Source organism: Elaeis guineensis, chromosome 14, assembly GCF_000442705.2.
Source record: "Elaeis guineensis isolate ETL-2024a chromosome 14, EG11, whole genome shotgun sequence".
NCBI lineage: Eukaryota > Viridiplantae > Streptophyta > Magnoliopsida > Arecales > Arecaceae > Elaeis > Elaeis guineensis.
The window spans coordinates 37,392,729-37,409,749 of NC_026006.2; the positions used below are offsets into that span (position 1 = coordinate 37,392,729).

Sequence of the window (17,021 nt, forward strand, 5' to 3'; positions counted from 1 at the left end):
CCAATTCACCCCCCCTCTTGGGTTGCATAGCTGGGCAACAAATCTGAATGAGATGATGATGATCAGAATATCATTTTTGTGGCTTTCCCATTCCTCAATAATTCCAGGCATCGGCAATGTTGATCGTTAAGTCAATGCAAGTAGCAAAATTAGTGCCAAGCACATTACGGATGCTTAAATAGATCAAGCAGCATCTCCTCCAACCCTCTCATTTGCAGATAAGAAATATAAAAGATTTTTGAGCTGCTCCTCTCAATTCTGGTGTTCAATGGTAATTTAGGATGGTCTAGGACTAACAAATGTCCAATGAACCATACCAAAAATCACTTGCATCATTTGGCTCGTAACTCTTTCTGCAAGTAGCAAGCAACAAAGGTACTGAAATCTGATATTGGGCCAGGTCTTACGTCTTCCGCATAATAAGTAAATGAGCATACCGTAGTGATTCAATTGAAAGTCATTATTAAGCTTGATGCAGAAAGCAAAATCTACCTAGAAGACACGAAGACCGATAAAATAACTTAATTTATGTTCTGCTTCAATCAAGAAATGAATGGAAGAACTAGATAATCATATTAGATGGTTTATGAGCTGGTAGCAGCTGTTCACGTTTACAAGATTCTTTGTTATGAGTGCCCACAAAATGGAGAACAAGGAATTTAAACGGTCAATGGACTAATTAAGGAATTTAAGAACCTGACCACTTCAATGTTCTAATATCATTGACAATTGCCATTGCAGTGGTGGGTGACTCCACTGCTGTAAGCTTCTTTGCGTTTCAAGTTAGCCCTGTTTAGTCCCCAGATGCGGATTGTATGGTCATCACTGGCTGAAGCGAGCATATGAAGGTTTGTCGGGTTCCAGTTGACACCACCAGAGTGTCCTGGTAGTGCCTGGATGAGATCTCCAGTTTCCCGATACCATATATACACCTAATATTACGATTATCCCATCATCAGTAAGGACATTGAAATCGTCTACTCTTGGACAGGTTATAAATTCACATGTGCAATACAGGCCACAATTTCCAAACAATTTTTTTTTTTTTTTTTTTGAGCAATGATATAGCCTCCTTTCTTAAGCTATATATGAAAGAATATAGCTTGCAATTAGAATAGAACCAGATAGGTTGTAAAATCATGTATTCAGATCTGTTGGGTTTCTTTGATCATCAATCCTCCACAACTAAATATCCCAGAATGACTGGTTGTACAACAAAGTATGTCATTCAGAAAGGAATTATAGAATTGCGAAATGATCAGTAAGCTTAGTGAAAGAAACATAAAGGAGGAAATTATTGATTGGACTTACTGTGGTAAAGATTATGTAAAACAGGTAGATTTTTTTTCAAGTTTATCCCAGTCATAGAAGCAGGACAAAAAATGAGGCAACAAAACTTTTAACTTTGCCCAAAGTTCATGTTATGAAAACAAATATCTGTCATTCATGACTAGTTTTATAGACATAATTGCATCGAAGAATTCATCTTACTCCATATCCACTAGTAGACAATCACAATATCATCATTCAATAACTCTCTATTGCTGCAACTATTAATGATCACGAAGAAGTCATACAGATCAATTGCAGTTCATGGTTTCCAAAATTAAAGGGCTCCAACTGAAAGGATCAGAAAATAGAAAACTTATGTCTACAGCAGGCTACATTATGTATCTGTGTATTATAATGAGTAAAGATATCATTCATTTTATAAGTCAACCAATTGAACATCCATATCAATCAAAAGATAACTTAAATAGAAACATTTCTCAGAAATTTAAGCAGTGTTGAGAGCTAATAAATGAACTTAAAAATGAACGATTTTGCATCCTCCTTATATGTATGCTAAAAATTCTTTCTACTTTATTGCCTTTTCAAAATCCAAATCTCTGAAAGAATTAATTACACCCGATATGTGAGTATGCCTTATCGAAATATATCCATGCACAGAGGTAAAGGATCAAATTATCAACCGAGACTTTCCAAGAAAGACAACCTGCATCCCATCTCCAGTGGGATAGAAATCCATTAACAACTTACCATGTTCACTTTTCTCAGTATATTGTCTTACTGAGGCATGCATTAGGCCAACATGGAGGACCAGTAATTCAAACCTGTGAATCTTCGGTTCCACTAGCAATGAAAGTCTGCTCATAACCCCCAAAACAAGACCTCATTAGAAATCGGCTGCGCTTGTGACCTCTGTATCTGGTGACAAGTATTGGATCATCCTTGATGCTCCACAAGTGAATCTCCTGGTTCACTAGATTTATGAGCAAAAAATTGTCATCTCCTGATAGTGAAAACGAAGTTACTGTCTTGTACCCCAAAAAAAAAAAAAGGGAAAGAAAGAAAGACACGAAGTAACTGTCTGGTCCTCTTCAATCAGCTTCTCCAGCTTTTCTTCCCGATCAAGCAACAGAAATGTAGTTTCCCTGCATATGCTTATCACCCCCCCTGCCATCTTTCGTGACTGCCATCTCGGTGCTCCTAATTGTTCGCTGCCCTTTCCAAGATTCCAGTTCTTTCCCATCCAAATGCCACAAGCAAGTGCTGTTATCTGCCCATCAGACAAAATTTGTCTTCCATATGGGAAGCAGCCACAAGAAATCAGGCCAAGACGACTTTCGCAGACATGGAGGCAATCTCCAGTATGAACATCTCAACGCCTCACGGCTTCTTCCATCCCGCATGTGAGTGGCTGGACGCGACCATCAGAACAGGTTTCCGATGACCAGTTAGCATGAGCTTCAATGACAGTTCCCTGCCTTCATGGTCATGGACCTAACAAGAAGAGAACTACATCTATCGTATTCCAAATCCGAAACATAACATGGTCATATTATCGAAGAATGAGATCTACAATAACATCAAGCCAATCAATCATAATCAGTTAAAATCTATCAAAAATAAGTTATAACAAAAGATTCAATTCTATTATTCATAAAGTAAATAAATCAATATTGGTTCAAAACATCTAAATCCAAAATCGAATATCAATTCATACCTTACAATTCATAAATAATTCACTACAAGTCCATAATCATCCTATAAATTATGATTCGGCTACAAAATCTTCAAGCTCACTAGTATAGACCCTCAAGCCTGAATCATCCTTCATTCTTAACTTTATTCGTCTGGACAGAAAAAGAAAAAGAAAAAAATATGAGTTATACCAACTCAGTAAGTAAACCTTACACTATCTTATTTTGATCAAGCATAAATTTGTGCATGCATCAATAAATCACTTAAAAAAGATGATGATCATTGTAAAATAAAATTTTCATAATAACTATGTATCATAAATCAATGATGCTCCTGCATATGTATAAATCATAAAATTTTCATAAACATAGTTTTCAATGCATAGTATGAATAAATTCATAAATCATGTTAACTTTGTATATAAAGTCACAAATCATTTATCATTTTGTCATATCTTGATTCTTAATAGTTTTCTCAGACTAAATGCTAAGGTCACTGTTATATCCGCGATAGGCCATAATCATGTATCAACTATTATTATCCGTTGGTAGGGTCGTATACTAACTACTATTACCCATTGATAGGATCGTGTGCCAATTATTATTATCCACTGGCAGGATCATTTGTAGCTACCTAAGTTTTTTATCATGTTTCTTAAAATAAGCATTCTTGAATTACATTTCATCGAATCACATTTTTTTAAATCTTGTATAAATAAAATACTAGATAATTTTATAAAATTCATAGACCATAAATAATTTTTAACAATAAAACAATCATGAAATCATTCTTTTCATAACGAGGCATATATTTCATAAATATAGAGTTCATATTTTATAAAAAGTCATTCATATTAAAATATTCATAAATCACTATTTCATCATGAATCATAAATTTCACAATGCATATACTTGATCCTTAATTTATGAAAATATAAAATATTTTTTTTCATGATAAAATAGTCAATAATTTCAAAAGTAAGTAAGAAGTGTCAGGATTACTCATCTTTTTCATCCTAACCCTTCAAATTTTGATAGATGAATTTATCAACCCTATTTAATATATTAAAAGCATCATTAATTTTTATTTATTAATTCAATCATAAAGAAAGGAGACTATAAATTAGGTGGTCAGTTTGATAGGTAGCCCGGATGCTGGGATAATTCAGGATCTTCTATATGAGGGTCAAATCTAGATGACTCAATTAAGAAATCATGAGGCATAGATGATCAATCATATGGTTAATCAATAGAGATTTTAAGAGTATTTGACATGACCAGGGTGGGGTCCGACATCTTGCTCGAATATTAAAGCAATTTTGAACTTTTTTGGGTACATCATCTCAAGTTCATACGAGGGTCCATGAATCAGATGGAGAGAGAATAGAGGGAGAAAAATCCTAAACAGAGAAAGAGAGAGAAAAGAGAGAGAAAACTATTTTTCTCTCTTTTTCCCTCTCTTTTCTTTTCTTTTCTTTTCTTCTTCTTCTTCTTTCTTTTTTTTCTTCTTCCTTTTTCTTTGGCCAAACAAGGGAGGTGGCTTGGGCTAGTGGCTTGTGCTCCGGTAAGGTGCAGCAGCACCTCTAGAGGTCCGACGATGGATGATGGGTGCGGCTGGCAGTGGATGGTCGACAGTGAGGGCCGAATGATAAGGAAAATCAAGGGAAAAATTTAGAAAAATAAGGGGTTTCTTCATCGTTGGTTTCCAACAAAATTGATGGCTGGCGGTGAGATGTGGGGCCATGGGAAGAAGGGAAAGAAGGAGAGGAAGAGGGGAGAGGTTTTACCTCGGCTTCAGTGGCATCTTTGGCATCGATTTTCGACAGGCACAAGTAAAGGGGGCTACGGCTTCAAAGGAAGAACAGAGGGAGATGGAAGAGGAAAGAGGACTAGGTTCATTGTAGATTGCTTAGGAGGTGGAGAGCGAGATTTATAGATATATCCTAAGGATTTTTTGTAGCCCTTGAGAGTCTGACTCCTAGTTGGCTACGGAGAAGAAGAAGACCTGCATTGGGAGTCTGTGTCTCAATTCTTTTTTTTCATTTCTCTATTTTTTTTTGGATCAGGTTATCACATTTTACCCCCCTTAAATGAGTTTCATCCTTGAAACTCGACGTATCTTCACTCTTTTATAATTAACAATACTTAGTCTTGAACTGATACACCACCATACTTCTGCTGTGCTACTTTGATCTAAACCAATTTTTTTATAGTACTCATCTTTTGTTTAATCCTATAAATCTTAAATTTAAGCTTAAGTTTTATCCATGATCAAACCTATTGCTCTGATACCATAAAATATCACGCCCCAAATTCAAGACATAACATGACCATGCTATCGAGGGATGGGGCTCACAATAATACGAAGCCAATCAATCATAATCAGCTAAAATCTATCAAAAATAAGTTATAATAAAAAATTTAATATCATTATTCATCAAGTAAATAAATCAGTATTGATTCAGAGCATCTAAATCCAAAATCAAATATCAATCCATGTCTTATAATTCATAAATAATTTTCTACAAGTCCATAATCATCCTATAAATTATGATTCAGCCGCAAAATCTCTAAGCTTACTAGCATAGACTCTCAAGCCGAGATCATCCTTCATTCCTAACCTTATTCATCTGGATAGAAAAAAAAGAAAAAGATATAAGCTACACTAGCTCAGTAAGTAAACCTTACACTATCTTATCCAAATCAAGCATAAGTTTATACATGCATCAATAAATCACTTAAAGAAGATGATGATCATTGTAAAATAAAATTTTCGTAATAACTATGTATCATAAATCAATAATGCTCTTGCATATGCATAAATCATGAAATTTTTATAAATATAATTTTCAATGCATAGTATGAATAAATTCATAAATTATGTTAACTTCGTGTATAAAGTCATAAATTATTTGTCATTTTATCATATCATGATTTTTAATAGTTCTCTCAAACTAAATGCTAATATCACTATTATACCCATGATAGGACCATAATCATGTACCAACTACTAGTACTCATTGACAGAGTTATATACCAACTACTATTACCCATTGGTAGGATCATGTGCCAATTACTATTGCCCACTGGCAGGGTCATATGTAGCTATCTGAGTCTTTTGTCATGTTTCTTAAAATAAGCATTCTTGAATCATGTCATCGAATCATATTTTTTTAAATCATGCATAAATAAAATACTAGATAATTTTATAAAATTTATAGTCCATAAATAATTTTTAATAATAAAATAATTATGAAATCATTCTTTTCATAACGAGACATATATTTCATAAATATGGAGTTCATATTTCATAAAATATCATTTATGTTAAAATATTCATAAATCACTATTTCATCATGAATCATGAATTTTACAATGCATATACTTGATCCTTATTTTATTAAAATATAGAATAGTTTTTTTCATGATAAAATAATCGATAATTTTAAAAGTAAGTAAGAAGTATCGGGATTACTTATCTTTTTCATCCTAACCCTTCAAACTTTGATAGATGAATTTATCAAACCTATTTAACATATTAAAAATATCATTAATTTTTATTTAATAATTTAATCATAAGAAAGAAGACTGAAGATTGGGTGGTCAGTTCGATAGGCAACCCGGATGCTGGGATAATTCAGAATCTTCTAGACAAGGGGCAAATCTAGGTGACTCGATTAAGAAATCATGAGGCATGGATTGGAATCATCAAGGCTAAGATCAATCATATGGTTAATCAATAGAAATTTCAAGGGTATTCGACATAACTAGGGTAGGGTTCGACATCTTGCTCAGATATTAAAGCAATTCTGGGCTTCTATGGGTATATCATCTCAAATTCATATGAGAGTCCGCGAATCAAATGGAGAGAGGATAGAGGAAGAAAATCCTTAGAGAGAGAAGGAGAGAGAGAGAAGAGAGAAAATTCTCTCCTTTTTTTTCTTTTCTTTTCTTTTCTTTTCTTCTTCTTCTTCTTTCTTTTCTTTTTTTTCTCTTCTTCTTTTTTCTTTGGCCGAACAGGGGAGGTGGCTTGCATTGATGGCTCGTGCTCTGATAAGGTACGACAGCACCTCTAGAAGTCTGACAACGGATGGTGGGGTGCGGTCGACAGTGGCCAGCAGTGGATGGCCTACGGTGAGGGCCGAACCACAGGAAAATCAAGGAAAAAATTCAAGAAAATAGAAGGTTTCTTCATTGTTGCTTTCCAACAAAACTGATGGTCGGTAGTGAGATTTGGAGCCATGGGAAGAAGGGAAAGAAGGAGAGGAAAAGAGGAGAGGTTTTACCTCGGCTTCGGTGGCATCTTTGGCGTCGATTTCCGACGGGCACAAGCAAAGGGGGTTGCGGCTTCAAAGAAAGAACAGAGGGAGAAGGAAGAGGACTGGGTTCATTGTGGATTGCTTAGGAGGTGGAGAGGGAGATTTATAGAGATATCCTAAGGATTTTTGGCAGCCCTTGCGAGTCCGACTCTTAATCAGCTACGGGGAAGAAGAAGACTCCCGTTGGGAGTCTTCGTCTTGAATATTTTTTTTCTCTATTTTTTTTGGAAAAATTAGAGAAAAATCTTCATTTGAGTTAAAAGTTAAAAGGAACTCTTTGTTTTACTTTTAAGTAAAAGCTACTCTCCTTTAAAAATATAAGTTAAAAGGGGCTATTTATAGGAATATAATTACTCTTATACCCTTACTATGGGTAACTACAGCATACATTAGTTCCCTCCCTCCCTTTGTCCAGCTATCTTCTTTCCGCTAAAAGGAGGAGGTGGCTGTGCTCTTGCCCCCCTCCCTTCTCTACTCCATAGTCTGTGCTTTTGCCCCCCTCCGTCTTTTTTCTGCCAAAAGGAGGAGACGGCTGTGCTCTTGCCCCCCTCCCTTCTCTACTCCACAGTCTATGCTCTTGCCCCCTTCCCTTCTTTACACGCCTTCTTCCCTTCTCTACTCCATAGTCTGTGCTCTTGTCCCCCTCCCACAATCTGGCTATGCCACAGCTTCAATCAAAGCTCTCCTCCTACCACTTCCATGGTGACTCTCTTCATAGCCCCCAACATCTACACCACGAGGATCGATATAGTTTTAGAGAGCAAGGTCCAGCTGAGAGAGGATGCTAGAGAGGATCCAGGGATAGGCACATCAATGTACTCCCACTTGCCCTTCTATATCATGGTTTCATGTTACATCATATGGTACTACACTATAAATTATCCATACAACAGAAATATGAAACCAAACTTCACTATGACATATATATACTGGACAACAAATGTGAAGTATATCTAGTTGATTTATTTGATACTGAGAAGACTTTTTTATTTACAAGATTTAGAATATATGCAAAATTATACTATGCTGTCTGTATTTCATACTGATTTAGCCTTTTCAGATACTAAGAAAGTCAATCTCCATACTACTATTAAGAAAGTCAATCTCCATACTACATCTGAAATAGAATTTTATACCAGATTACTTGTTTATTGTACCACATTACACGATTCTAACACCACGCAATCCTATTTATATATTTCTTAGTTAAGTAACTATACTGCATTACCCCTGTTAATTATGCAATGGTCACTTTTGATATTGCAATGTACCTTTTTGATACTACATTATTTGCTTTTGAAACTACAATTTGCTTTTTTTATACTACATTAGTTACTTTTGATACTTTGATAGCTCTTTCTATATTGAAAATCTATCATGAACTTTTTGTAATCGTCTTGATCAAAAAGGTGCAAATTATTTTAGAATGCTAAGAATGAGCACAAGTGGTACTCACTTGTTATTTCATCATTTTCTCGATAGGTTGGTACCAATTGGAAATGAGGATTATGACAATTTGGATGATCTCGATGATAATATCAGTGGTGTCGAGACAATAATTACATGGAGAGGGTTGATCAAAGGAGAGCGTCAGCACTTTCACAATGTGTTATCATTTTATGAATTATTTATATAGAGGGGGTTGATACTGTCCTAGTGAATTATTTATCATTTTATGTTAAGACCTCTAGTTATTATTTTATTTGCCTTATTTGTCTTATGTGGTCGATATTTTTCTTCAGCACTTCATTGTCCTACAATCATGATGAGCGTAATAAACGAAAGAAGGGTAGGATGCCAAGAGTGTACAAGGAAACAAAAAGAGCTAAGATCACCTTTTGAATGTGGCTATTGCACTATGTATCAATAATCATTTTATGATGTTGTTGTACCACTAATAATACTTTATTATAGAAGAATATGTGCCAAGAGTATGCTATGCTCCGTATAATATCGTACTAGTAGAAAATAATACTTTAATATAATAAAGCAATACTTTACTTTGGTAAAATAATACCGTACTGTGATAAAATAATACTGCACTGCACTATGATAAAGCAACTCCCCACTTGAGTTTAAAATTACTATATTTGGAGCAAGTATGCTGATTTAGAAAGATCATTAAGTGAGATAAAGCATGCTAGAGTAATATTTAAACTTATGATTGCTCAACCTACATTGAACATGTCAGAGTTGTTGTGGAAGGTTTACATTGACTTCGAGATATTAGGGGGTGAATACGAGAGAATAAAGCAACTCTATGAGAGGTTACTTGATCGAATAAAGTATTTGAAGGTATGAATTAGTTATACCAAGTTTGAGGCTTCAGCTAGTATGAAAGATGAAGAGATGGATGGGAAGGCTTCGGATACAGCATTCTTACATGGAAGTATGGTATGCTCCATACAATACCGCATTAGGATAAAATAATACTTTAATATAATAAAGCAACACTTTACTATGGTAAAATAATATCGCATTGTGATAAAATAATACTACACGGCACTATGATAAAGCAACTCTCCACTTGAGTTTAAAATTGCTATGCTTGGAGCAAGTATGCTGAATTAGAAAGATCATTAAGGAACTATTTGAAAAGGATAGGATTGGCCCAAATCCTATAGGATTTAACAATCCCAAGGATAAAAATCCTATTTCATATCTTAACTACTATTTGGCTATATTAATCATGGGATTAAAAATCTATTGAAAATGGCTAATCCCATTAGAAAAAAATAATCATCTCCATGGGTCTTTAATTTTTTTTACTGAGATCGTTGGGCTCTCCATAAAATACATGGACCAAGGCTTGCAACCCCCTCTCCATAAAATCTGTCAGGGTCTTAGTGCCAAACATAGGATAGGATTATTTACATGAGATTTTTTTTTTCAATAGAATTTTTTTATAATCCTATAGGATTAAATCTTATATCATATCATGATTTTTATCTTAGGTTTAAAAATCCTAGATATCCAAACAGACCCTAAGTGAGATAGAGTGTGCTCGAGTAATATTTGAATTTACGATTGCTCAACCTACATTGGATATGCCAGAGCTATTGTGGAAGGCTTACATTAACTTCGAGATATCATCGGGTGAGTACGAGAGAATAAGATAACTCTATGAGAAGTTACTTGATCGAACAAAGCACCTGAAGGTATGGATTAGTTATGCCAAGTTTGAGGCTTCAACTGGTATGGAAGATGAAGAGGTGGATGGAGAGGCTCCAGATACAGCATTCTTATACGAAAGTATAGTATGCTCTGTACAATACTGCACAATATAAAATAATACTTTAATATAATCATGCAACACTTTACAATGGTAAAATAATACCGCACTATGATAAAACAATACTGCGATGCACTATGATAAAGCAACTCCCCACTTGAGTTTAAAATTGCTATGCTTGGAGCAAGTATGCTGACTTAAAAAGATCATTAAGTGAGATAGAGCATTCTCGAGCAAGTATGCTGATTAGTAAAAAACTTTCAAGCTTTCTTAAGGAGCACCCAATAAGTAAGTTTACAATATACGAACTATAAAGAGTTATTTTTCGCTATGCGGTAGGTTTATGATCAAGTATTCCATATCCACTATGCCATATGGTTTTTGATCAAGGAAGTGGTCTTTATCCACTATGTAGAATGGTTTTATGACCAAGAAAGTATTCTTTATCCACTATGTAGTGTTGCCTTATAATAGCGTAGCATTGAGTTGGGATTGTCTAAGAGCATTAATGGTGTATCTCATTTATACTTGAAGAGCATTGTCGATTATTTTTTATTCATTGAATAATATTTATGGATATTAGAGAAACATATGGATATTGTACATGGTTAAAATTATGGTAATATTGAAGTATGCCATGGAGCCATACATCATTCTGCAACATCCAAATGTATTAGCAAAATATAATGGTTGAGTCGAAACATCACGTATAGTAACCTTAAAATGTGTCATAATATCTAACATTGTCTTAAATGTTCATCATGAGTTTTGTGTGCGAATCGGATGGTGCTTGGCATAAATGAACATAGAACGATATAGTATTTTTATACGAAAGTATGGTATGCTCTCATTGTAGTACCATTTTATAATAGTGAAGTATTTTTTTGTAATAGTGAAGTATTACTCTTTATCAGTGTAGTTTGCTTTATAATAATGTAGTGTTATTTTATAATAGTGTAGTATTATTTTATAATAATATAGTTGTTGGAGGCAGAAGTAGAGGGGCAACATCTGACAGATCATTCTGCTTAGGAAAAGACATTCAAGCTTTCTTAAGGAGAACCCGATAAGTAAGTTTATAATATATGAACAATAAAAGCTTTCAAACTATCTGATTACATGAACGTGACATTAAAATGCAACAAATATTCTCTACATCAAAACCAACACTATAGTACTAATATAAGACTACATTGCCGAGACTCTTTACTACTCAAACATTTTAACAACAAAAATTACTAATATTAAAACAACACATCGACTTAACCACTTAATCTGCTTTTCAAGTTTATTTAGTTTCCACTCGACTCTACTGATTTGGTATTTTAGGTCCATCGATTGGCAGTTGATCTCATTGCACCAAGCAAAATAATCACATTTATTGCCTTGAAATAAACAAACAAAATTATTAATATTCCAATTGCTATTTAAGCTAATATGTAAAGGCATAACACTTTATCTTCATACCCCTTTTCTAGGGCATGAATAGAATCTTCTATTAAAATTCCTAGTGGTCTGAGATAGTCTAACTACACATGCCCTCTTTCCACACATACATCTCATGTCGGAAGCCCCAGCCCAAGATGAACTCTATGCCAAATCCCTCAAAAATGAAAAATAAGTGATGATTGGGATATTCAAATCACCCCAAACACAAATGTACTTATCACTGTACTAATGTCTGCATCCGATCGATCCAATGTTCGATGATTTCTTTTGATGATGTTGTCGAATGTCTGATGAAACTTCCTCGGGCTCTCTTTCCTCAAAAATATGGGTTTAAATCTGGAGAAGAGGATAACCAAATGGTAGTGATTAAAACTCACATAGAAGATAAAATAAGAGATTAAAATTTTATCTCATTACCATAATTCTTCTAGGAATTGTGTGCATCAAGTGAGAGTAACTTTGAATTATTTCACCTTGAAATCGATGGTGTAAATCTGGATAGATTCCAAATAACATATTGACAAGCAAAATAAGAATTAATTACAAGAAAATTTATTATATATTAAAGTCTAAGATATCATAATTTACTTCTAGTTGACAATTTAACATTACAAGAGCCAATTATTAAGAGATTCATGCTTTCCAGCATCTTTAGTAAATTGGGATAAATTCTAAGTTTTAAAGAAATCATCATAGCCTCCAACAAAAAATCAAATAATGCATCAAAACCTATACTTCTAGCATACCATAGAAATGTCTAGTGGAGATCTTGGCATTATACGTAATGTACAAGAAAATATCTAGCACAAAAGATAACCCTCTTTTCTCATTTAAGGATCCTGAGCCCTAAAACCATGTAGAAACACTAAATATGCATAACAGTGTATGGTTAATGCACAATGCAGTATAAACTTATATCAATTAAGCATTATTAAGTATGCAATTTGAATTATTTCTCATTCAATCATGAACAACAAAAATTTGACCAACAAATGAAGGAGTTATGACTAAATGGAGCCAAGCTACCTTAAGAAACGATATTGCTTTAAGGAAGAGTGCAAAAACTAATCTTGCATATATACCTCTTGCTAATTTTGATAATAAAATGGATAGATCTTCTTCACATGCAAAGATTGTAATTCTTAAACCATATTCTGAAAGAAGTGTTGATATCGAAGAGTCTTTGGTAAGCTCACCTAGGAAAATAGAAAAAGAAAATAATATGCTAGATTTTTTGGAAGACGTAAGGAAAAGGCTCAATTTTGAAATCTGAGAAAAGTCTAGGCATGATAAAACAGCCAAATGGACTAATGTTGACACTTGCTCTAGGGAGAGACTAATTGATCCAAAACAAATAGCAAGAGACATAGCAAAACAAATAAGAGAGACTGTTTCCTTCTTTTTATAAGAAGTAGCTAAAGTTTGTATTAAAGAGAGAAATATTTATAGAACTTTACAGAAAAGAAGATTGCCAATATACAGAGGATATCCCATAGAACAAAAAATTATGAAACAACAAGGTACAAAATAGAACAAAAATGAATACAGGGATTGAGAATTATGTAGTTATGATCCTTTGCCAGAAGTAGTAGAACCACCAAAAACCATGGTAAGTTAAACAACAAAGCTGCAAGGTGAATCAACATGGTAGAAAGGAGGCCTATTGGAGTAGTAGCATACAGCAAAACGTCAACCTGTTTAAATAGCACCAGACACACCTACATATTGCACAAGCCAATCCATTGAAGCATCATATAGAATGATGAATGACAAGTTGTCAAACACAGAATCCATAAGGAGATGACCCTTAATTTCTTGAAATAGCTGTACAGTGAGTAAATGTGCAGGATGGTGCTTACTATAGAAGATTCTTAAGGACAAAGAAATGGCAATAACCCATTTATCATAGTAAAATGTATGAGTATGTATCTGTGATAGTAGGCCTTATGAAAAGAAATGAAAGGTAAAGCATTATGGCATGTGTTCCCAAGTTGTGTCAGATAGGATAGGAAGAGTGCTACAAATTGTAAAACTAGAAAACAAATATTCCACTGCCAATGGAAGGCCAGGTACTTCAGTCTCAAGGAAGAAAGCATACATTTTTAGGGTTTCAATTGGAAGAAAAAAGGCTTTGAGATTTTTTGTACCGGCCTCTAGGCATAGACATTGCTCTAGCATAATAGAGGGAGGTAGAAGCACCAACGAAAAGGTGAAGAGTATGCTCCTTCGATGTGATGGGAGGAGGTGGCAATCAGTGGGGGGATCAACAAGATAGAGAGAGGCAGCCACCGGCAGAGAGATCAACAATGTGAGAGAATCGTGTTAGATGGTAAGGAGGAAAGAGAGAGCACCAACTTGAGGAGATCAGAGGTTGGAGACGAGCGGTGAAAGGGAGGGTGCGCGGTCGCATTGGAAGTTGGGGGAGCGCACGGTGGAAGTTATGGTGAACAGGATGAGGGAGAATGAAAGTTTATATTTGTTTAAACATCTGTAAGGGCAACTGAATAATTTCACTACATTTGGGGAGCCCCTTTTAACTTATGTTTCTAATGGGGAGTAGCTTTTACTTAAAATTGAAAGGAGGAGTTGCTTTGGAGGAGTTGCTTTTACGTTTGAAGTGGGAATGGGGAATTTTCTCTAGTTTACTATTTTTTTTGGGATTAGGTTATCACAACATCCATAAAAAAAAATTAAGTGGGTTCAGCTGTCATTCTAAGGGATAGCATGCGCTTAGTTACATGTCCAATGCAAAGGCAACAAGAACCAAACCAAGATTCCTTTTTTGGGAACAAAGACTAGTGCTTTTGAAGTCCTATTTGGATCCACCAAGAAAGCCTATGCAACATCATGGGGAGTACCTAGCATTGATAAAAATTGATTAGATGTGCATATGTAATGTAAATTAGCATCCACCGAACCGGCCGATTTGGAACATGGCAAACCATACCAGTAGCTAACCGGCATAGTTTAACGCAGCATTGGCGAATATGAATAAGAATTCACACAAGATAAAAACCTTCAAGATACCAAAGAAAAATTCTAGACTCCAACTGGAGAAATAATCCTGTGATTTTTTTGATAAAAACTGAATAAACATGAAACAAAGATATTTATAGTGTCTCAACCCTCACATAGATAGTTTCATAAAATTAAAAATTAAATGAAAGCTAAAAACATGAAACTGAACTAAAGACAAACTCCCAAACATAAAACAGCCCCGATACCCACTAAAATGATGGAATTTGGGTCTAAAAACTAGGGTGAACAAGTAAACCCCATTCATGATTATAGAGCTCAAAAGAGCTTTCCGTTGATATATTATGTGCCCTAGAACATTTTCTGGATCAAAAGTTATGGTTGTTTGAAGTTTAGGTCACTGTTTTGATGCTCCAGTCCATTTATTTAGGCTTTCGCTACTTCCTACGATCCATCTGGCCCAAGCACTCTTCAGCCAGGTGTTCCGCATCATAGTTTCAGTGTCAAAAATGGTGCACCAGTTGGAGCAAGAAGAAAAGGGAAGAAAAAAGAAAGAGAGGGGGGGAGGGAAGGAGAGAAATGGCTGAAGGCCAACAAAGGCCATCGGAGGGCCATCGAGGCCTCTAGAGCTCCCCATCCTTCATACAGAGGAAAATAGAAAGAAATAGAGATAGAGAGAGAGGAAGAGGGCGGAATGGAAGGAAGAGGCATGGGTGGGGATGCTAGCAGTGGCCATGAAAGGGCACAAAGACCCTCGAAGAGCGGGATCTTCCTCCTTGCCATCCATCAGGTCGATACAAGGGTCACCATCTTTGTTCTGATTTGCCAACTTCACTATAGATCATGATAAAAAAAAATTATCACGATTGAAACTAGGACAGTCATTCCTATTTCAATTTGATGGAGGGAGGAGAGGAATATCCCACCCTTTGGGAGCCTCTGCGGCCCTCCGACGGCCACCACCGACATTCCTGTCCACTCCCCCTCCTTCCATTCCTCTCTTCCTTCCTCCCTCCCTCCTTCTCTCTCTCTCTCTCTCTCTCTCCATTTCTCCCTTTTCCCTATTTACTTTGCTGTGATGGATTGGACTGGGTACGAGATAGTATGGGGCATATCGAACTGTACCACCGGCCAATCGACATAAGGTTCGGTTTTGGCATAGCGAACCTTACATATGGTAGATACCTCCAAGTATTTCAACTTTCAGTTCTTTAAAGAAGTTGAGAGCAAGTCCAAGTTTGTTGGCGTTGATAGATATATACTGTATGCTACTAGATATATCTCAAAGAACCATTCACCTTGGCCCGTGCTCGTTTGGAGGGGAACATGAAGCAAAAAGGTTAGAATGGAGAAACGAAAATAAATGGGTAAGGATGGTTTCTGTCATGGAGTCCTTACGAGGGTTTAGGCGTTCAAAGTAACAAATCCTAGTTGAGGAAGAAAATATGTTTGTCGGAAGACAAAATGAATTACAACTTATGGAACATGGAGAGTTCTTGGTCCATAAATTGAACATGGCCGGTAAAAACAATCACCAGACAGTTATTTGGTTGTGGAGATCACCCACTTAACAATCTAGACCTAGGGACTGATCAATCCCTTAAACAAGGGTTCCACTCATTGGAAAAAAAAAATCTTCAAGCTATCCCAAAAATAGAAGAAAAATGTGGAGGACGGCAATTGAGAAGATAGAAGACTGGTTTTTCTTTCTTTGCTACTTTTCAATATATAATCAAAGATTATTCTCATCTTTTCATTCAAGGATCTTTTGTGTCAGTCCGTCTTCCACTCATCAGAAAAGAAATCTTCAATTTATCCCAGAAAAACAAAAGAAAATGTGGAGAGGCGGCAAGAGAGAAGACAAAAGAAATTGTTTACTTTGACACCTTTCAGCATGTAATCAAAGATTATTTATTCTTTTTGTTCAAGGTTGATTTTGCGTTAGTCCACCTTCAATAAGGAAAGTAGAAGGGGAATTTTGAGAGGTAATTGGGTTTCGAAGTTATAAAATTTTGTTCATGTTGCAAGAAATATGTACTTCTCTACTTTCCAAATGCTGTC

At 35.3% G+C, this 17,021-nt stretch overlaps 1 pseudogene; it reads right to left on the reverse strand.

Annotated features, from left to right (window-relative positions):
- Positions 1 to 568: 568 nt before the first annotated feature.
- LOC105035195 (WD repeat-containing protein 26 homolog) overlaps positions 569 to 17,021 on the reverse strand; it is a 29,150-nt pseudogene continuing 12,697 nt past the window's right edge.